Raw genomic sequence first — 23,491 nt, 5'->3', positions numbered from 1 at the left:
TGTGACATTTAGGAAGGGGAGTACAAATATCAGGTGGGTCGTGTCTGCTAAGAAGCAGTATGGCAGAGGAAGATTAAGGGATGTGAGTGGAACAACAGTATGTACTAGTTAGCAACATGGTATTGCAAAAAAAAGAAAATGTCACCTCAGGCTCAAGTTGAGTGTTAAATGATTCGGTAGCCTTAGAAGTCCTTTAGCAGTAATTCTACAATAAATGCCTCATTTAGGTCCAATGGCCACTTATTCTTTGAATACCTGTTCCATTTAATTTTACAAAGCTAACTCATTCATCATAGCTAGCTTTCCATAAAACGAAGCATTCAACTAGTTAGGTTGTCTTATTACAGTCAGCTTAAAGACGTCTCCAAATTTGTTTTGAATTAGTTGATACCGGCCCAGTGTAACAGCTCACAAAGCCCAAGTGTAGCGTGGAGTTTCTTGTCTCCTTGAACTTGCTCTGTAAGAGTGAATTCTTCAGTGAAGACAGACACGGTGCTGCAGAGGACATCCCAGGGAGTCTTCCTAGGACTCTTGGGGTCCATGGAGGAGGCCAAGGTAACCCACTCAGGCCAAGGTAATTTTTTGTGGCCGCATCTATCCAAGTGACTTGACAGACATAAATTGATGATGAACACATGATTTATATGTTGAATATATCTGAATTCTTGGCTTTATCAACTGCAGTGTGTACCAGGTAAGGACAGTCTTGCATATGGACTCTTTTTTCTTAAAGCACAAACAATTACAGATATCCTCCTTAGTTTCCTTGGGCTTTCCTTTGTACATAGCTCTTTAGCTGGTACACACTTAAACAGAAAAAAAGCTTCTTTACTGTGTATTGTGCAAATTTGCCAGTAGTTTATCTTTTCATTTTAGCTTCTCAAAGCTCAGTTTAAGCCATTCCACATTAACACCACAATCTACCAAAAGCAATGAACCCCATGACAGTTATGAATGCATAGATGGCTTGACAGCCATGCTGCATTTAAGATGTGATGGCGTATCATTTGCCTGAATTGCTGCTAGTGATGGGGCTGTATAACTAGCTGGAGCTATAGTAGTTCAAGCAATAAAAGTGGAGAGGAGAACAAGAACACTGTTGTCAAGTTTAGCTAACATGACCTGTGAAGAAGGCTGAAGGAACTAAAGTTGTTCAGTCTACAGAAGAAAAAACAAAGGGGGAGCAGGAGAAATTTTAAAATATGAAGACCTTTTTATAAAGGAGATGTTGATCAGTTTGGAGAAAGGACAGGACAGTAGCAGCCTGGTTTACAGCAAAAGGAAATTGAAGGTGGATTTCAGTGGAGCAGCCTGTACGATGCAAGAGTGGAATTGGATTTTCTGGTCTCAGAAACCAGAATTTGTCATCAACAATCTGCTTTCTGAAGTTGCTGCATGGGTTAACTATAGAATGGTGTCTCCCTCCAAAGATAAGATCTAAGACTGGACCTTCTCTGCTGCTGTAGCTAAATGTGTCTGGCAATGTTTTCTTTTTCTTTTCCCCTTCTCTCTCTCATAAAAACACATACACAGCTAAACAACACATGAGAAAACAAGTAGAAATAATTGGGACAAAACAATCTAGTATAAAATCATTATCCACAGCTTCATCCTCTGCAAAGCTTTAAAAGCATTTCTGGCTGACTTAGCTGACAAACTCCCATCAGTCCAAATGTTGTTTCTGGTATTTTTACCTTACTAACCAGGAAGATGTCTCCCAGAGAGACTATTGAACTTGTTTTTTCCTACAAGTAGTGCACAAATTACATAGACCTACAGCATTTCTGTTCTAAACCCTTGCCTGAAGTCAGAAACAGAATTTAATGCACAGTCCCCAGGGAAAATCAAAGGCAGGGTGGGAAGCTCTTGAGATGTGTTGGGTTCATGGGCAGTTCCAGCACAGATATCATGCCTGGGCTGTGGGATGTGACTTTCTGCAAGGCCATGCTAGTTGAGGGGCTATGGGGTGAGACCCATGCCCAGCTGTGGTGGTAAATGAGCCAAGCGGAGCAGCTGAGGCTGATGTCCCTGGTCTGTCCTTGAGCCCCATCTTGCAATGGAACAGCAAACCTTCCAGGAGCCGCTGTCATTTCCTGCCTTGTTCCCAGGGATTCACAAGATACAAGAAGGGTGTCTTATGGCTTTTCTTCCTTACAAGAGAAATGTGAGATTTCTCTGACCTTTGGAGAAAATGGTGACGTCTCCACGGAGTGTAGCTGGTTGGAATATTCTTAGGGTCTGTCTTTTGGATTTGTCTTCCCAAGATCAACCAAATCTCTCTGCTAGAATTCAGTCCTTCCAGTCTGCAAGATTCCTGAGCAATTAATTCTTGAGCACATTATTGTTACACTCGTCTGAGCTCAATAGCTATAGAAAATCCTCTTGATATTTTTGAGAAATTGCAAAGACTTTTTCCTTATACTCTGGAACAAACATGAATTACCCCTTAGACTGGGATTTCTTATATTTTCCCCAAATGCAAGTTAAATATTTATTGAAGTCTTCTGTTGATTAAATGCTCTGAATAGTCTATCCAGAAGACTAATCGATGTTTTAAATGCACTCAGACATATTAGCTGCTTCCTGATTACACAAGGAAATAATGAACTTGCTATATGAGAAGGTAAAATTCATGAATAATTCATAGCCATTAATTTATTCAGTTTTGCCTTTTGAATTGATTTGGCAATTATTCTTGTACTGTGCATCATTTACAAACGCTCAGATATAAATATTTACAGTTGCAAATTTGTGGTCAAATCATTTCTATTCTCTGATTGAATGGCTTCTGTAGCACACTGAGCAGGGCAAATTTTGAATTTTACTGTTAAATATACAGCTCGGTAGAACGGGAGTACTTGAATGATCAAATAAAGCGGATACATACTGACTGTAAATGTGGTCAAAATAAGGTATTTTAAATATGAATAAATATTTGCAGGCAGGTTTTCCTTCATCACTTATTGTGGTAAGAACGAAGTAAAGATCTTGTATATCATGCAGCCACAGACAATAAAGACCAGTGTCCTTTGGCACTGATATTTTTATTTTTTATTCAGCTCTTCTCTCTTTTTCCTTTCCTTTCCTTTCCTTCCCCTTTCCTTCCCCTTCCCTTCCCTTCCCTTCCCTTCCCTTCCCTTCCCTTCCCTTCCCTCCCCTCCCCTCCCCTTCCCCTTCCCCTTCCCCTTCCCCTTCCCCTTCCCCTTCCCCTTCCCCTTCCCCTTCCCCTTCCCCTTCCCCTTCCCCTTCCCCTTCCCCTTCCCCTTCCCCTTCCCCTTCCCCTTCCCCTTCCCCTTCCCCTTCCCCTTCCCTTCTTCTCCTCTCTCCTCTCTCTTTTCTCCTCTTTCTTTTTTTCTTTTATTTTCTTTTCCTCCTGCTGATTGTGTTCTACATTTCTCAAGGAAGACTGCAACATTCAGAAAAATGAGAATTCACTCTAGATGTGCATGACTGGCAAGAAGCCCTTTTTTTCCCTTAACCTCATGGTGAAGCTGTGTGGCTAGATGATGATCCAAAAGCAAAATATTACAGATCTGTAGGGCAACTGGTGGTCTGAGTGAAAGGTCTAATTCACGATGTCTTGCTTCAGCCAAAAGAAGCTTGACTCCTAAGCTCCACTTGTACTTTATAGAGAGTCTTCTCTAGAGGATGATTCAGAACAGGAGGCTAATTTTAAGCACTTTGAATCACTCTGCTAGTCTGCTTATTTTGAACAGTGCAGTTTATCTTCCCTACATTTCCTACTTGTTGCCCTGATTGATGAGTCAGGATTTATGCAGAATGAATGAATTTCACCTTTTATGAATAAAACATAGCACTGTAATAATTTAGAGCATTTGATTTGAGACTAAAGAACTAGTGAAAGCACTAAGGTGTATTATGTTATATATTTCTCTCTCTGAACAGTTACAAGAATCATGAAAAATTCCAGCCTTAAGCATTTAAGTTGTTTAATACATTGCAATAATTCACTTAATGTGATTTTCAGTTTTCTTGAAGCACTCCAGAAAATTATTTTTCCAAAGTTCCTTCACTTTGAAATGCTTCCACAGAAGCACTTGAGGCTGAAAGTAAAGTTAATCCATTTGCAGATAGCATGTTCAGAAAAGAATAAAACCTATGAAACTACAGGTTGTTCTACAAGAATGAAGATGAATGCATTAACATCTGAAGCAATTCTAAAGTAAAACTAGGCATTTGGTTGTAAACACATTTGAGAAATGAGAGTGGGTGGTCTTAAAGCCAGGCCCATGGTAGCCTTAGGACTACTCTGTAGGGATATCAGGGATATTCAAAGGAAATTTGCTCATTGTGTGCAGCTCATGAATGGATGTGAAACCAGATTCAAAATTCTTGTGGCTATTCCTATCCTGCGATGAAGTGCTGTTGCTCAGAGAAGAGCTTCATGACCACCACAAAGCTGCTGAAGCTGCTGCTGTCACCAGGGACAGCAGGGAAGCAGAGTCAGGGGCTGTGTGAGCACCTCACCTTTGGATCAGTGCTGGGCCACCCTGCTGAGCTGCAGCTGACACCCAGGAAGGAAACTCTTGACCAGCAGCCTCCATGTAGACACAAGAACTGCTGTAAGCATTGTCCAGTCTTGCTTTTCTTGGTAGACCTTCTGTGTGGCATTGGGAAGGCACAGTGCTGCAGATGGCATTCTAGCATATCAGCATCTTGGGTCAACCACTGCTAATGCCTCCAAATTGAAAGTAGGTGGCTAAAAAATGCTTCTACATGTGTTGTATAGTGTGTATGTGTGTGGTGGTCCCCAGCAGGACACTCAGGATGAATGTCCCACTTAGGACATCCAGCTGCCAGCAGCTGCTCTGCAGGGACCTCCTGCCCCAGGCACCTACAGGTGGTCTTACTTCCTATGCTAGTTGCCTGATGCAATCCACTCACTTTTTTACAGTGCCTTTGTCACCCTTGTACTCTCCAGGAGCTTAGTAGGACCTCCAAGCACCCTCCTGACTGGCTTATCACAAAATGATTGTTTTAAACATGACTTCCATCATGGGCAAGGTCCATATGGGGTTTACTCCAGTTCAGAAATGCCACAGCAGAGGAGCCATGAGTGAGCTCCTTAGGGCTGTGTCAGGTGCCTGTAGCGTGTGTGTGCTCTTCTTGTTTCACAGACACGAACTGAGAAGAGGGGAGGCCAAAGGGGCGTTGCACTGAGGTGAGAAACTCCGTGCTTGTGGGTGCCATGGCAGTATAAAAGATGCTTGAACTTGGCCTCCTGCTCATTATGTGGTACATTGTGGGGTAGTGTAACTGTGATTGACTCTTCCTTTTCTCAGTGATCAGACGGAAAATATATTTGCTTCTTAGTGTAGTGCTAAAACACTTTCGTAGTCTCTTCTCATTTTTAGCTGAAAAGTAGGAACAAAATTCTGCTGTGAGTAAAATGAACTGTCAGAACAACTGCATGTACTGAGTTTAATTTCATTTAATATTTAATGACTAGCTAGCTTTTCCTGGGATAATGATTTCACAATAAGAGAAAGATCAGAGCAGACCTCCTGCTAGTGTAGCACAGCTACAGCAGGAACTGTAGAAATGCAAGGTCAGTCCAGCAGAATGAGATTCGGCCACCTGTAGTCACAGCACTTCACGCCTCACAGGTGTTCACTTGGGTCAGTAGGACTACTGTGGAGGAAGGGACATGTTCAGTACACAATAAGGTGCAGAGTTTGACCCTAACTGAAAAATGTTCCCTCCCTTGGTAAGGATAAATTAGACATGGTTTAAGGCAATCCTACATATCTCCTGCTTTTAATGAGAGAAGGGTGAGATGTCTCCTCTCAGATCTCATACGTCACAAGGCTGTGCTGTCCAGATCTTTCCACAGATGCATAAATTCCTCACTCAACCATGTCATGGTAATGTTATTGTATATAAAGAGGACTTTTATAAAGTAATTTTCACAACATGTTTGGAACAGAAATTTGCCTACATATTTGTATGACAAACAATGCTAGAAACACTTGACCATCAAACAATATCTGCATGGTTTTGACATCGATGTCAAAAGTAAATGTTTCTACACTCAGCAGGTTAGCAGATGTAGGTGTTAGGGGTCCACATGGTAGAATAGATGCTGATTTGTTTTCTCACAGTTGTATTGGCACTGCAGTGCTAACAGTCTTGTTAGTTCTTGTCTTTGGCATCCTCAGATGCATTCCTCTGAATTTCAGGAGTTAGAAGAACCATTAGATAGAAGGAAGGAACAAGAAGACCCACAGCATATGTTCAATCTGCGGGAAAACAGTACTGCCTGTGCTAACCCTAATCCTTGTGTATAAAGATGGTCTGGGAAGCTAGTTCTGACAGGAGGGGAAAAGAAAGAAAGAAAGGGCTGTAGGAATTTGCTCCAAATGACAGCAAATGCAGTTGGCAGAATGACTGAAACTCAGTCCCTGAAGAATCCCTCCAGGATATGTAGCTTTCCTGACAAAAAGTGAGTGGGCTTATTAGGTGGATTCAATGTCTTCAGAGTAATTTTCTCCTCATAGCCAGACTAACACCAGTAATTCTTCTCTCCTTTTTATTTTTTTTATTTTATCCCCTCCCCCCCCCCCCCCCCGCCATTGGATACAGCCCAGCTCCATAGAACATTTTTTTTTATTTATGGTCTTTTTTTGATGATGGATGAACTGACTAATAGTGCCATCACTGCCTTGTGAAGCCAAGGATAAATTCACAGGCTGTTAGCAAAAGCGTTGCCTGATGCCTGCCATCTCTACTGAGCAGGCACTGCTCCCTCCTCCCCAGACTCTCGGGATGGCTTGAATCTCGTTTTCCTTTAATGATTTATTTTTCACTGAAGTGCACCCTGTGGTTAATTTTCATTCTTACTTTGTGGCTTCTCACCAGCCTGCACTGTTATACGGGTATATTCCACTTCCAGATCTCACAGCTTGACAAGCACAAGGTGCAGTAGTAAGCAGTGGCACTGATTTTAGAGGATCTTGCTACTTTCTCTCCCCTCTTTGGCTGGCATTAAGGAGCAAATAACGAAAGATTGGTATTTGTTCATTTGAAATAAATCCCAAAGTAATTGTGAAGACAGGAAAGATGGCTTTCAGGTATCGCCCTTGCTCGCCTACCAGATGCCAACAGGGGGAGTTTCAGCTCTGCCTCAGATTTATGCTTCTGAAGGTGTCCTTGCCTTTAGTTGACACTGATCATGAGGGAAAAAAGTTATTTATTTTCCCACATTTCAATAACATTTCTTAACGCCTCTTTCCTTTAAAGAAACACTTCTGTAGCTCTTCTACAGATTGAAAATGAAGGCACAGTTCATATCTCCTGTTGAAATCCTTTTAGAAAGAGACCAGTGATGGAATGGTACTACACCCTGCTTTTCTAGAGTGAAAGAAAACTAATTTGCCTCTGAGATGAATCAAAACCGTATTTTAGAAAGCCAACTCAATTTCTTCCTCCCCCCTGAAAATGTGATGACTGAGACATAGTTGACTTCTCTTGCTCATTTTGTATAAACTAAGATTTGAATGATAAGATCTCAAAAAGCCAAAATCTGCCCCTGGCCTATCAGTTTTAATCAATTAATTCATAGCCAGATAGAAAACAAACGTAGAGAAAGTATCGTCCTTTGATTTGTTTGTTTATTTGTTTAAGGAGGAAGCAAATAGGGAAGAACTTCACTTGTCAGGAGGCAGAATGACATTTTAAGGAGATGAGGCTCTGTCCTTAGAAGGGAGCCATAAGACATGATTGTGTAGAAATGAATGGAGGAAGACTTTTTGGAGGGATATTTTGTCTCTTTATAAATAGGACGGAATATGTCTGTGTAGTGCTGCAGTCAATTCTGCCAGGTCCTAGCAAATTGCAGTTTCTTTTCTTTCCACAACATTTCTCATTTATTTCTTATGTGAAAATTTTTTTCTGAAATTTTCTTCAAAGAACAAGGACTGTATCTTTTCTCTAACATAAACTTGATATTTTCCGTTGCTACCAAAGAGGATACCTTCCATATATTGAGCCTCTAGGGTTCAGTCAAGTTGCATTTCAAGTATTTTTTGCTGCCATTCAGATCAGACTTCAACTTCTGAATCTGCTTCATTTTGGGGTGTGAAAACATGAACAGATTAAACTAAAAGCTCTTCAGGAGAAAAACTGAAATGTCCTGAGTCATCCACTGAGAGTTGACACTAGCTCCTCTTTTCAAAGTCTTGTTACCTCTGGCTCTGAGCTTCAAAACTATAGCTACTTTCAACTATGACATCTCAGCTGACACAGTCCAGTGCTGTGATCTTGTCAACAAAGGCCGGAGTGGAAGAAATCTCCCTTAGGCAGTCTGTCCTCTTTGGGGGAACCCTGAAAAATTGACTTCTTCCTAGTTTGTGGAAGAAGCATTTTCAAGAGATTAAAACTCTTCAGCTTCCATTTGGCATCTGAATTTTGAATTCACAGGCTGTGTCATTCTCTCTATACCTACACAGAGGAGGCCCATGCTCTGTGTAATATACAAAAACATGTAAGTAAAGATCTGTGTGTATATACATATGTATATAAACTGTGATTGCCTACTTCAGAAATCCAAATTAAAATTCAAGTTTATAGCAGTGATGTTCATCATTTAATTCAGTCCAGTTTCACAGACAGTTAAAAACCTTTTTAAGTAGTAGCTATCAGCAATTTAGTGAGCAGGTTGCTGGAGTGGAGAAGGTTAATGCTGTATCTGGGGAGGAAGGGAGTCAACTCACTGCTGTAGGAAGTAGGACATTTTTCTGGATTTGATGAAATTATGTTGGCGAGAAATCCACTGTGTCATGATATTGACACAATTGCGTTGCATATGCTGAAGCTACCTTCTGTAATAGGCTGAGCCTGTGCATATACCAAAGGGCAAGGATGGCCCAGTGCAGCTTGTTCAGATGCTGTGTCTATTCCCATGCCAGCAGCCCAGCCAGAAGGGGTGAACGGTTTCAGGGGTATTAGGAGGGTTTGCCAAGACCTGTCAGGGCTCGCAGGTTTTACTGGGACAGTTGCAATATTACGGTAATATATCACCCTGTGCCTGGCTCTTGAGTAAAAAATTGGGACTAACAGTAATTCCAAGGGATACTGAAGTAGGTCATCTCCATCACTGGCTGTGACCTAAATATCTCCCCTGAGAATGAAGCCTCATTTCACACCCTAGCCAGGAAGCCCTTCAGTTTCCCCCATGCATGAACTTCTGGTTAAAGCCAGATTGGTTGTTCAGACCACTGGCAGAGAGTGAAATAGAGGAAAAGCATGTGGGTGTAAGGAGGATCAAGAATTAAGAGAGGCTATGTCACAAGATCAAGGCAGCTATGCAAGCTTGCACAGGTATTTCTACTTGTGCTGTCCTCGCACCTTCTCTGAGGGAAGATTTTTGTCCTAAACGAAAGGACTGTTTGTACACTGCAGGATACATTGTAGTGCACCCCACAGCCATGGCTTCTGGCCACACGTCTGCTGGTGTGGACATGCTGGTTTGCACCATGGCAGTGTGTGCCCTGCTTTCCTGGAGAAGGAAACTCTGGTGCACATGGGCAGGGAAGGAGCTGAGGTGCAGCAAGTACACTGGCCGGGATGGCTGTGTGACCAGGCCCACAAGGTGCATTGAGGAGTTCTCCATCCCATAGGCAGCACACAACCAGAGGTTATGCCGGCGCATGAGGCCTGTGAGTTCATCGGTGCCCAGTGACCATGGCTTTGAGGCAGCACTCTTATGGCTGCACAAATGGGGATCCAAAGTCTATAATCTGTAGCTGTGTGATCTGGACTGTGTTCAGGAAGCGTACAAAATGTTATGGCTGCAGTAGCACACGGGATATATTCTCTGTGTCCTCAGCTAAGGAGACAAACCTGGTGCTGTTGCACTAGTACATACCAAATAAACCACTGAGGATCACAGTGGTGTTTTAAACAAGATAACCAAGTCAATGGGTAAGCTTGTGGGTGTACCATGTACATTACTAGCTTTGTGTACAAAAAAATCAGAAGCCTCATAAAACAGAAAGCAGGAAAACTTAAGTTAACATATAGTATGGAGGTGGACATTCGAGGTAAGTGCAAGAAAAACTTTTTACTGGTAAATAAAAATAGAAAATGGCTTATTTTTCTATCTGTCTTCCAGACAGGATTACATGGACATTAAATAAAACAGTTTGCTTTTCTGGAGTAAGACCAAGATGCTGTCAAGGATCATATATCTTCTAATCATACATGGTATAAGATCTCATTGTCTCTAGAGAGAAAAGGGATGTCTATGCAGGAATGTGGAAATATCTGTAGAAGAATGGTTGGTTCCATGAGCTGTGTGTTTAGAAAACAATATCCCATGAAACATTTTTCTGCTGGCGGAAAAAAGAGAGGCAATGCTTTAGAACAAAACAAAACAACAAATAAAGAAGTAAGAGTTGTGTCTACTATGTGCTTAAGAACAATAGCTCTGAGTCAAAACCTGATGAACTCGGTTGGGAATACTGTGGTTTAGCTAGGCCAACTGAGCTGAGCGGGAATGCTCTTTTTGTCTTTCAACGAGCCTTTGAAAGTTGGCAGAGACCTCATCAGCTGTTCAAGCCCTGCTGAACAGCCCTCAGAGTTCAGCTCTTATATCTGGTTAGGGGCCCAGCAGAAAAATTAAGGGTCAAGCAGGTTGTAGGCTTAGCTGGTGGTTGTGTTTGAGAGGTGTGTGGAATAAGATGCTTTTTTTTTCACATGGAAGAAAAGTGTTGGTTGCCTCAGAAAGAATTATACTCATGCACTCTTCTGAAACAGGGGCTTGCTGTGTAAATAGCAACATGAGCAGTAGCTTGGGGAATTATTTAATGCAGGTGATGTTACACAGACTGGCTTAGCCCTTTGTCTAGGGGTGTATGTCCAAAGTGATTTAGGTCTAAGTTGAAGCTATCACAGTTTATTCCTGCACCTTGCTCCCTCTCTCCTTGCCAGCACTGATATTTGTCTGATCTTGTCATGAACCAGTTCAGGGAAGTAAACTGATTGGAGACTACTGCTTTTTCCTGCAAAGTTTCTTTTTACCTGGTTTAACTCCCTGAACCAGCTCACAGCAGGGTCATAACAAGGCCTGGTACTGGCATGCAAGTGCTAGCTGAAGTTTGTGGCTATAATGAGAAGAAAATGGCAGCACTTGGATCAGTTGAGCTCTTGGGGAACCTCCAACCTACAGGAGTTTGCCTTTCCTCCTGCTCCACTGCATCTGCTTACAGACCTCCAGTTCCCTTATGTATTTTATAATCCAAGTTTATCTGAGTATGGACTCTTTAACTGAGACTATTTTGTAGTGCATCTGCATACTGCTGGACTGGCTTCCTCCTTCACAGACTGTGCTCAGAAAGACTGGACTTTGCACTCAGCAGCATAATGTGTCCACCTGGGTTTGTGAAATGCTGTGGGTCCCAGTTTGGAAGGCTTAAATCCCATCACCTCAATGGCTCCTACTCAGGTTAACCTGTGCTCCCACTCAGGTTAAGGCAATGAAGGCATACAAAGATGTATTAATACAAAGACAGCCTGCAGTGCAGCAGGGGTGGTGCTAACTTATTTTGTGCATATTTTGGGAAGACAAATGTGCTGGTATCAATGTCTTGGCTTCATGATACACTGCCTGGTCCTGAGGAGAGAAGGTCTCACTATCCCCAACCCCATGGTCTTTCTTCTGTGCCCTCCCCTCGACTCTTTTGTAGCTTAATGTATGCTACACATTCAGTGTTGGTGTAGGCAAGGTTGACAAAGGCATGGATTAAGATAAGGCATGATAAATCTTAATAACATCACTCATCCTCTGGGCCTAGGTAGGCTATACACTCATCTCCATTTTATGTTAGGAAGATGGCTATGTGAAGGAAGCAATAGAGTTCAGTGTAGTAATGATTTGGTCCTGTCTTCTGCTTTAGGGGTTCCAGAAGTGTCAATAAAAATGCACACTTTGGGATTACTAGTAGGAACCAGTGCTTCAGAGTATGGTCTCAAACAGTGGCCCCTGGGAGCTTGCCTTGCCAATGATGCTGACTCCTTCAGTTCAAAGAAAGTCAAAATATTGTTAGAATTTGGCATGTAAGTAATAATTCTAGTTGCTGCAGAGATGTTGAACAATTGTAGCTGAGTATGGCAAGTGGACTGTGAAATCATGAAAGGTGGGGAGAAGTCCCAAGGAACAATTTCTCTCCAAAATGTGGGTTCCACATTTTGTGGAGTCCTGAGAGCCTGCCTGTAATTTCACCTTTCCTGACAGTTTGACTTCTATTTCCACTTGCTGGCCATTGTCATTATTTTAAGCTTCCAATTCTCATCTGTTTGCCTTAGCAATTTATGTTAAATCTATCCCCAGCCTACATATTGTAGCTACTAACGTTTTCAGATGGAGGGACACGACCTTCCTTCCTTAATGTTTTTTCAGTGTTCCTTTGTTGCTGGGTATGGGATGCAGGATTTTTTTTTTTTCCTCAGAATGAGGCTGTAGTTACCTGAGGGCTGAAAAAATTAACATTGTAATTCAAGGCAATAGCACATAGCAGTGAAGAATTTAAATGGTGCTTTTCACTTAACCTGGTTTCTTGCAATCCCTTTTTCACCAGAAGCAGATAAATGACTATTCCAATAATTAAAAGAAATACACCTGGAGAATTATCCATATAATGAATGCCCCAGAAGTTGAAACTTCAGCTCTCTGATTGTGCGTTCAGTCCCCACAGGCCTAAAATGCAGAAACCAAATTCCAGTTGAGAGCTGCTGCTTTCAGATGGCAGCATGAACTCTGATACCAGCACCATGTAAAGAACATATTCTTCTTACATAAATTATCCATTTTCAGTGCATATCTTAAAGTGACATTTAATGGGAGCAAGAATAGGGCAGAAATAAATGCTGAAATGTGATAGCATGCATTTTGTGTGGATTATCCATGGTCAGAAGTAGAAGTAATGATCCAATAAGGGTTTCAAATTCTAATGTACCTGAAAAAGGGAGAGAATAACTCCAACAATGAAGTTATATATGACTGTTCTTGGTCATATACGAAATACGTAGCTTCTATGCCCATGGATCATAGGACAAAATCTAGAGTAGCTGTACTCCTTTATGTATGAGTAAACTGTCTGTATTTCTCTCTTATTCAGAAGTTATCCACCTTGCTTTTTAATCTTAGAATATAACCAGTACTGAATATCACAGAAAAGAGTTGAAAACCTGTAAGTTTCTTTTTCATGCTATACAGCTTTGGGCACCCTTTTATGAATAAAATGACACAGCAAAGTATGAAGTAACAAAGGAATTGTAAGCATCGGTCAGCATGTGGAAAGCCAAAACTATCTATAGCTGAATAACGTTCTTATTAGAAATGAAGGGCAAACAGGAGTATAATTGATTATTGCCTCTCTACATGGCTTCAGAGATCACATAATCCAAAGTAAAACCTGGCATGCATGTGTTTCCTAAGATATTCTTTAGAATGAAGGGGCTATATATCAAAACCTTATTTCCTGGTAATGAATTTTAAAGAAGCGCCTAGGGCATCAGGTCACTGATGTTTCCACTTTGCAAACTGGGTGGGCTATGAAAGCCCCTAGAGCCCTTCAAAGGCGCCTTAAAACATATCCCTAGCCTTAACTGACCAAACTTTTCAAGAAAAATACCTGAAACAATTAGGAGAATGAAAACCAGGAGGTCAGATTACTTGGCCCATGGCTGAGGATTTACATAAATAGGCCTAACCTTTGACTTGAAAATAAAAGGTAAGTACAGAGCCCTGACAGAACAGCAGGTCATTGGTATTTACTCTGTAAAGTACTGCCTCTGATGCTATGACAAAAATGCCAGGAATTCCACTGATCACTGTGTGCTGATAGGGCTCAAAGGTATGCAGCCAGCTAACAGAAACCCAGCCTACCTGACTGATCGAAACTGCATTACTCCCACATATTTATAACCTGCAATCTGCCAGCGTGGGAAAGTGTGCAAGGCCTTAGACTAATTCCTGAGGAAAAAAAAATAGAGAAAGTTGCTGTCTTTAACAGGTTTTTTTGTGGGTTTTTTTGTGGTTTGGGTAGCATATAATAAAATTAACATAAAGTCTTTGAGTGAGCAGCTGAAGAAGTTTTCTTCAGCGTGTGCAGTGTTGTTCACAGGAGCATGTGCAGGCTGAGATTGGTACTACATTCAGCATTGTGGGACTTTTCAAAGATAATCTGTGCTTACAAGCAGTCTTCAAGGGTCAAAATGGTAATAAACTGTAGGAAGACAGTTCCCGGCTCAATTTTTTAACTGATGAAACTCCAGGCAGTAAACCTACAGGAGAAATTGCATGCTGTGTGTTTGTGTTACATTTTGTCCAGCAATGGCTCTGTGCTTACAGGTCAGAGAGGGTAAGGTGAACCAAAAAAATCGTTTTGGTATTTTTGTGTCTAGCACAATAACAAAAATGTTTTAGATATTTTTTCTTTTCTACATGGATAGTTGGGAAAAGAGTACCCTGGTGAAAGTGGAAACAATAACTGTAAAGTTTTTATGTTCATGTTTTATAGAGAAAGATTTGGTTTCCTGTTTCAGTTTGAGACACAAGCACACACCAAGTGTCCTGCAGGCTGCTCCAAACTTGTTTCTCTAATTAATCAAAAGTGATCCATTACAGAAAACCTACAGGAATGTCAGAGATGGATGCTTCTGCTGTACTGTTTTTCACTTGCTTGTTGCAACAGAGGGGGAAGCTGTTAGTGCCTGTCTAGTAAATTATTGAAGGATGGTGTAAGAGGGCCTGCCGCCTCCCTCTTGAAGGGCCAGGAAGCCTGGGGCTAGTGAGCCCCGTGCTGCTTTCCATGTCTGCTAGGCAGCTTCAGGATTTTGGAGGGACATGGAGGAACACCCCACAGCTGGGGACTGATTGGAGGAGAAGATGGGTTGACCCCATGCCCTGGGTACTGCCTGGCTGAGTCCTGTGGTTGAGGAGTTGAGCAGGTGTTGATGAAGCAGGAGGAGGTAGTGGCCACTAGAGGATGGTCAAGCAGGGTGTCCTCGTGAGGAGCCAGTTGTCTGTCACTCTGTGCCTGATGAGTTTGAGCACAGTGTGAGAAGAAGCCCAGCTAAACCCCACTTTCTGCATGGTCTGCCTTCCCCCTCTGACCACAAGAATGAACCCAAGGCATAATTCTGAAGAGAAACGAAAAGTGTTTGTAGAACATTCAGTCTCTGGAGGGTGTTGATGGTAACCTAGAGCCTCTTTGGCATTCGTTCTGGCGTGTTCCCTTGCCAGACTCAACTGCCTTCTCCTAGGATCCCTGCCCGCCATAAGTCTTCCTGGACAGAGTGGTGGTGAAGTGTCCTCTTCTCTGGGTTAATTCCATGACCCCCACATGGGAAGTGCAGGCCGATCTGCTTTTATCTCCATGTACAGTGTCGCTATGCTTGTGCCAGCACTGTTTCACCCATGTGCTGCATTCAGAGACAACGGCACAGATGTTACCTCTCAAGTCTCGTACTGCACTACGAACGACTTGACGTCGTGCATGCTGAGCTGCGGCGATCTGCCCTGCTCTGTCAGACAGACTGCATCTGGCAGAAAGGGATTTGCTGTGTATAACTACGAGGTTAGCAGCAGTGAGGCTGTCTCAGGGAATTGAGGCCAAGAGTTCATGAACAAGCCATTTCCAAGAGGTTTGCAGTCCAGGACAGGGAGCTGCCATTGGTGATAACACTACCTTACAAAATTATGTGAGTGAATCCCTGATTCAGCATAAGAAAGGAAGACTTCTGTCTTGCTTGAGTGTGAGGACAAGAGAGTTGGAGGCCTAGACAATTTCCCATGGTCTCTCTCACTCATCTTCATCAGCATTTTAGTATCTGCTGTGAACCTTAGGAGCGTCTTCAGAGCTAATCTTCACATAAGCCTGCTCTAAAACACCTCTGGACCTTATTGCTTTTTCAATCCTTAACCATTGTAACTGATATTTAACCAATTTTGCCCCTTATCACCATCCCATGTCTTTGAACACAGCTCTGCCTAGTACTGATTGCTCTCCCTTACCAGGGTAGCAGTGCGAGGACCATGCCATTGCAGCCTTTGTACTAGGAGCCTGGATGACTTTGTACATGGTCTTGTCCTCAGCTGGCTCTGTGATAAATGTTGTCCATGCTTCATTCTCAGGCTGAACAACCTTTTTTGTTTCCCCCTTTTTAAATTGATATGTATATAGTTTGGGTTGCAAAGTTTGCTTTCCTTTTGACAAAGCAGTTTCCGAAGTGTAGTTTGCTTAAAGGCTTCCTGCATATCCCGACAGCATGGTGGTGCAGATCCAGGTCCATTCATGTGTAAAAGAGGGTCAGTGCCTGCAGTCCCTTTGCCTCCAGAGAAGTCATATCTGGACAGGTATTTTATCTCTTATTATATGATTTTGAGATGGTTTCAAAGTTGTGCATTTGGAAACTCTGTGTTTTAAAGAAAGTGAACAGGCTTTTCCTAAATTTGTTTCTGGTTCCTATATTGTAGCTATAGGAGAATACAACTTATGAGCAAAATGATTTGCTGGGGCCATTTTGGCAATGGCAACAAGTTGCATACAGGCCACCTATAGAGTAGGCGCAATGCCCCCTCTTCTCACTGACCATGCTGTTTCCCAGTTTTTTTTAGTGTGCATGATGTAGACCAATGCTATCTCCTAACTTGAGCTGTAAAATTGTGAGAGGTCAGGATCAATCTTTGGGGGATTTCTGTGGGCAAATTAATTTTATTCATATTGTCATCACTCCAGATCTTCAAGTAGCTGCTCTGTTTCTGCTACTGCTTGTCAACTACTTCTGTTTCTCAGGCAGCCTGTTAAGAGCTGCATCCTTGATGGACTGGCTATCCCTGCACAGTTTGCTCACAGACTGCACTCGAGTACTCTCAGACTAAAATTTTGGGCAATGAGAGAGATTTTGTGGAATGATGAACTTCATACCCTTGCCTTGACTAGTAGGACAGCAGCCCTTGTGTGTACTCTTCTTCTGTTTCTCTTCGTATTAAGATGTCCTGTATGTAAATCTTCTTGCCCATTATACCATCAAAATCATGTTCTGGCTTCCTATGGAATGCCTGAGGACAGTACTAAATTAATCCTTACATGATCTCTGATGGCATTATTAATGGCATTTGTGCCACTACATTCTTGTAAAAACACAGGAAAATAGCTAGTATGAGAGGACTTTCAAAACACTACTCTGTCATTTGCTTCCTTCACATAATTATTTGCTTCTGTTTGGACCAATTATAAATGTAGTGTTCACTCTGTTGTCCCATTGTGTCTGGGATGTTCATCCATGCAGCAGATTTTTCTGCTGGCTTTCTACCTAACAGAGCAATGCAGCTCTACAGCCCTTCTTTTAGCTTCTGCCTTGGAGGGAGAGCTAAACTTCCACTCCCTGCAAAAGCTGAATTGAATTTCTCTGGGGAGACTGTGTTGGTGTTGGATTCTTTTAACTCTGTTCCCTGCCTGCTGGCACTTCTCTCCCTCCTGGAAAGTCATCTTCCATCCCTTCAGTCTCCTCCAATGTTATTTTGTCCCCAGCCAATATGTTCTGTACCTCTTTCCCCAGATAAAAACCATAATATGATACAATTTTAACCCAAAGGAGATTATTTTCTTCCCCAACTCTTTGTTGTTTCAACATCTTATTTATTTCTCCATTCATCCACTTCCTTTTGTACCTAATTAGGTCAAGACCACCCCTGCAAAATCCAGGTCAGTCCAGCTTACTTTCTTTTGCCTATAGATTTTCCCTCAGACCTAGCAAGACTGCACCTGAGACCACATGTTTGGGTACCTATATCCATCTGGAAGTTGAGGTGCCCCTTTTGCTCAGGTTGGTTGTCCCCATCCAGGTGCAGTGCTGTCCCCAGCTCCGGCAGAGGACTCCCCTGAGTGGTACTATCCTCCTGGGTCTCTCTTGTACATGCTCTACAAGCATTTGTAAACTCTCCCCCAGTGGCCTCGAGGAGCTCAGGCCTATTAGGTTGCTTCCTACTGCACAGAAGAGCTATTTCATATATTCGCTAATAATAGCTGGGAAATATAAACATTCAGAAGCAAAACATTACTCAAAATCAAAAGGAAGTCTGCGTTTGTAAAATCTTGTGTGTAGAAGCCCATTTTCTCTTGTGAAGAGCTCTGAGGTACCATCTTGAGCTCGTGTTTTGCTAGAAGAAGCATCATCTGAAACAGGAGCAGCCAAAAGGCTTTGATTCATTTCATTTATTTTTAACTTTCCCATTGAAATGCCTGATAAAAAAAACTGCTTCCTTAAAGAGCCCTTCAGCTCTGAAAAAGATACCTGATACAATCTAGAAACTGGCTTGTTCTGGGAACAGCCTGGCTAAGTACTGCCCAGGGGGCTGTAGTTTATTCTTTATTTATTTATTTTGACCCTGAACACAGCTGTCTCTTTCAGAGGCTGCTGTCATGGGTTGGGTTTGGGTTTTGTTTTTGGGGGGGAGGGTGGGGTTGGTGAAGAGCTGAGCAGGCTCCAGCTCACAGGAGCGGAGCGCAGTAAGAGTCAGGAGAGCCCAAGTAACAGCAGCCTGGGCTGCGTCAGTCGGCCGGTCACAGGGATGCCCATCATGTGCTGCTGCTCAGACAAAGATCCCTTTCTTTCCATGCCTGGTGGGCTCTCCATTGATGAGAGGACCTTGTCCGACAAACAGAAATCAAACCTCCGTAGTTGCCATGTCACTGATAAAACATGCCTTCTTTACCAGTTTGTGCAAGCACTTTGACCCCTTGCCTTGGTGCAAGGGACTTCGAAGATTTTCCTTGTCTTGCTTATATTATGGTTTTGATGGAAATACTGTAGGAAAGTTTATTTTGGGAGTATTTTTGATCTATATCTCAAGAAAGAAGCTAAGTTTGTGAACTTACCATCAAAACTGCTATGAACTGTCTGGACTGATTTGTAGCTCTAAATAAAAGTTATTTCAGGTTACGGTTCACTTCATTTAAATTTAGAACTACTTTTGCATGAATAACTAGTGTTACATGTTTTCAAAAGAGATGAGAACAAATTTTTTGCTCCACACAGCTTCCATTCCTAAAAAAAAAAAAAAAAAAAAAAGTGAAAAATTTAAGTAAGAAGGCTGGGAAAAAAAAAAAAAGACGTACTGCTGAATAGCATGGCTAAGCAGCTATGTTATTTTTTCTTCCCCCAATTGAATTATTGCTATAACTGTTCTTTCTAAGTTAAGAACTCACTGGGGGAAGGAAGAAAGTTTCTAGGTTTCACAGCAGGAAAGTCTTTAACAAGAAGTTAATGGAGGATAATGAAGGGGTCAGGAAAACTGTAAGCACAAAGGGATTGTCCAAAAGACAGAATAGAGATAAGAGTGTGAATAAAGACACTAAATAAGAGAAAAACCATGCAGCAACCATTTGAATTTTAACCTAGTTGTTCAGTGACAAACGCATACTGTATCTACCACGGCATACTATCCTGTGCACAGTAATCAGCAGCAGTCATGGTCACTGTCCCAAGTTGTCAGAGAAAACAAAAATTTCTTGTTTGTACATGTATTCTTCTTTAAAGGGAAATAGCTTACATGTGACAGGATTTAAAGAATACTATATACATAGGAAGACAATACTGTTTAAAATCAAAGCCAAACTGAAAACGGAGAGAGGCAGATTGTGAGGTTCTGGGATTATGCTTGAAGTTTCTAACATTAAACTCCTGCAAAAGGGATGTATATTGAGAAATTAACTGGGCTAACAGACCAGTTAGATTCACTGTTGCTTTTCAGTCAATAGGTCACTTCTCTGGGTTAGGGGTTGTGCTCTGCCAAGCAGCAGGATTTTTTAGCTAGTCCTGTATCGATGAGAAAATAATTATCTGTTTCTATGGTGCCACAAGTCATCAATAAAATAAGAAATCATTATATTCTTCAATACTGCAAAAATTCTTGCATTTACTATTCTTAGAATATCAGATTATTTTAAAAATAAGCTAGATCTTTTTCAAATATATTAAAACCCCACCACAGCAATGTATTTTTCAAGGGATTTAGTAGACATTAGCTTCTGAATTACATATGAGGCACTGTGTAATAATTATGTTGGTAGTTAATCCAGATTTAGTAACTAGAGTGTGATTTTGTCAATGAGCTCCCTTTAGAGTCAGGCTGGGACACTCTGAAGTATTATGGACATGGAGACTGTTGCACGATACAGAAGTAGTGACCTCTCTGATCTATGTAGTTGAGTTTGCATTGATATCTCTAATAGTAAAATACCTTGTGAGCTTTAAACACTGCATGTGATGGACAAAAGTCAGCATTTGTAGAATTGAGTTCCATGAGCATATCTGTATGGTTGCCATGAATTAAATGAGTGATTAGCAACAGAAAAATACTATTTCCTCTGCCAATTTCTGGAGATTATTCTCTTGTAGGATAAGAAGATACTATGTTCCTTATTTCAGAGAGAAAAGAAATTATTTTATGCATGAAATGTCCTCACTTCTCAAGAAGTAGACATCCCTGGCTAAAATGCCTAAGCACTAAGCAAAAATACAGCTCTGCCCTTTCCTTTTGCCCATAGCAGAAACTGAGTTTTGGCTAGCTCCTGGTATTTTGTAGGATTTATTCCTGCTTAGTTACTTATTTTTATATTGCTGCAACTTTCTATCCTGATTCCTGCAGAAATAAGGCTTATGCAATCCTACTGCGTATGCTTTTATCTCCGTCACTTCCACACCCCCAAAATCTTTTGAACCTATTGACAAATTTCAACCAACTGATCTCTCAAAGAAAACAAGTTCCCACAAGCTTTATGAAGATAACCTGCCAGGTAGTGCTCTCACAGAGGGGTAGGGTGCAGTGCCAACAGGCACCTTTTCAGTCAGCCAAGAACCCACTTGTACGAAAGGGTTTATTTATAAATGCCTGTCCATAGGGAGCATTTCAGGGAAAGCTTGTTCATTCTTTGATCTGAAGTCAATCGAGTCTGACGCTTAGGTCTTTCAGGAGCCAGGCTTCATAGTACTGATCTCCACAGCACGTGGAGATATTGCTTTGCAGTAATGATTACCACCTTAACTGCATTTAAAGTAAATGTTTTTTTAAACCCACTAATTTTCCATTTATTTTCCTTTTCCTTTATTTTTATTTTTTTTAAGAAGGAAAGGAAAGGAAAGGAGAGGAGAGGAGAGGAGGGGAGGGGAGGGGAGGGGAGGGGAGGGGAGGGGAGGGGAGGGGAGGGGAAAGGAAAGGAAAGGAAAGGAAAGGAGAGGAGAGGAGAGGAGAGGAGAGGAGAGGAGAGGAGAGGAGAGGAGAGGAGAGGAAAGGAAAGGAAAGGAAAGGAAAGGAAAGGAAAGGAAAGGAAAGGAAAGGAAAGGAAAGGAAAGGAAAGGAAAGGAAAGGAAAGGAAAGGAAAGGAAAGGAAAGGAAAGGAAAGGAAGACTAACAACTGCCCAATAGCCTATCTTTTAAGACCAAGACTACGTTGTCCATCACACTAGAATTCAACTCTTGACCTTTATCACTGTCACTTTTCTCTATGGATTCTCGGAGTCTAGAGTTACAGAATTGTCAAACAGATAACAGAATGCAGAAGGCTGAAAAGTGGCTCGGACAAACCTCCAGGGACAAAGTTTATCTGTTGGAGCATTTCCTGTGTGTACTTTGAAACCTCTCAATTTAACGTGATCAAAGCATGAACCGACAAGTTTCAGCTCCCTGCTGAACCAACAAATTTACTGCTTATCGTTGTTGCCACCTCAGTCTTTAATTTACTTTACTTAGTAAGCCAGTACATGTTAAATGAACAACCTGGTCATTACAAATGCTAAGTTCTGGTCTCAAAAATAGGCTACAGTTCACCTGACATTAAATTACACAGCACATCACAGACCCTTTCCTTTCCCACAATCTGTAAGTAAAAGAAAACTACAGCCATATATAACCAGTAATATATAACCTTGGAACCACTATATACATCAGCATATGCTGGATTTTTTTTAATATCTTGGGCTTCCTCCTTTCTTTTTCATTAATTCCCATAGGACATATGTGGACTGAGAAAATAAATGGTGGTCATTTCAAAATGCTTTAGTTAACTCAGAATAACACATTTCAAAGCACAGTTTAGCACATATGGATTAACAGATCATTTTAAACATCACTCTTTTTTTGTCAACAGTAGTGACTAATACTTTTTTAAATGTTCTGGTAGCCAGGATTTTTTTTTTCATGAAAAAAAGCCTTTACTGAAGTTAATAGTAATAATAGTAAAGAGTATTGTGAGATGTTGCATGAAGAGAGCATGTCCAGACCACTTGGCCTGTAGAAGGTAATGAGGTACAGTGGCAGTCTCTCTGTTTATAAATGAAAACAATTTGGTAAGTGTTTTTAAACAGTGTCTAAAATATTTTAATTGTGTTCCACTTACTTAAAACTACTGGCCCTTATTTTCCAGCTCACACGCCCATCTTTATTCTCAAGGAAATTTAGTCCAAAAGTTTTTATTTCCTTGGTAACTGCTGTTCATCAATAGTGTGTCCCCCTGGAATAAGAGCTGTTGTGGCCCTCGAGGTGCTGCGGCTTCTCTTTCAGGAGGCACCTGCAAGGGAAGGGATAAGTGCCAAGCATTTGGTGTCATTTATTCTCTGTTCTTGAATACTTCTCCTGTGTGATTGCAGAACCTCTGAACTATGAAATTGCTTAAGTCCCTCCAAGGTGTATGTTTCTGGGTCCGTAAAGCAAACACCGAAATATCCCAAGTTAGGGCATAAAAGCAGTCAACAAACCAGCCTCTCAAGCCAGCTTTGCTCCCAGAACAACACTAAAAGGAATCTTTACTTGACATAGATAGATACAGATATAAACTATTCTTCAGCACTCCAAACCATGCTTGCCTTTGTTGACTGGCTGCTTCTTTCCTTCTTTCAAGAAAAATAACTTCTTCAAGCATTCTGCAAGCTCAGATATCAACCATAATCAGTTTTTACTCTACTTTTGTGTCGTCACTCATTGAAAAAGCAAAATGCTTAGAAAATGTAAGTTATGATGGAAATTTTCGAAAAAAAAGTGCAGCAACATGTCTCCTCTCAGAATTAATGGGATACGCATGATACTTTTCCGCACAGCTTGGGACTTCAGAGCATCTATGTAAGAAATGACAGGAAAGCTCTCCACATATGGCACTGTCTGCTGACACAGATCAACCTTCACATGCAGTTCAACTAATAAATGTATGTCTTTTCCCATGATAACCATAGACTAGAGATAGTTGAGTTTAGACTTTTGTGAAGCTTGCAGATGATATTTTGGTTTTGCTGGCATGTAAAACTATCTCAAATCCACAAAATTCCTTCACAATTTGAACTTGCATTGATTATATTCCTCTAACATTATTAAGTTAAACAAGTTAGATGACTTATTTTTCTACCTAAATGAAGCCTGTGCCAGACATATAATAGAAAACTCCTTGCTTGAAAGATGAATTAACACAAAAAAAAA

The sequence above is a fragment of the Nesoenas mayeri genome (genome assembly GCF_963082525.1).
Source record: "Nesoenas mayeri genome assembly, chromosome: 1".
NCBI lineage: Eukaryota > Metazoa > Chordata > Aves > Columbiformes > Columbidae > Nesoenas > Nesoenas mayeri.
Note: the sequence above shows the minus strand (reverse complement) of the source record.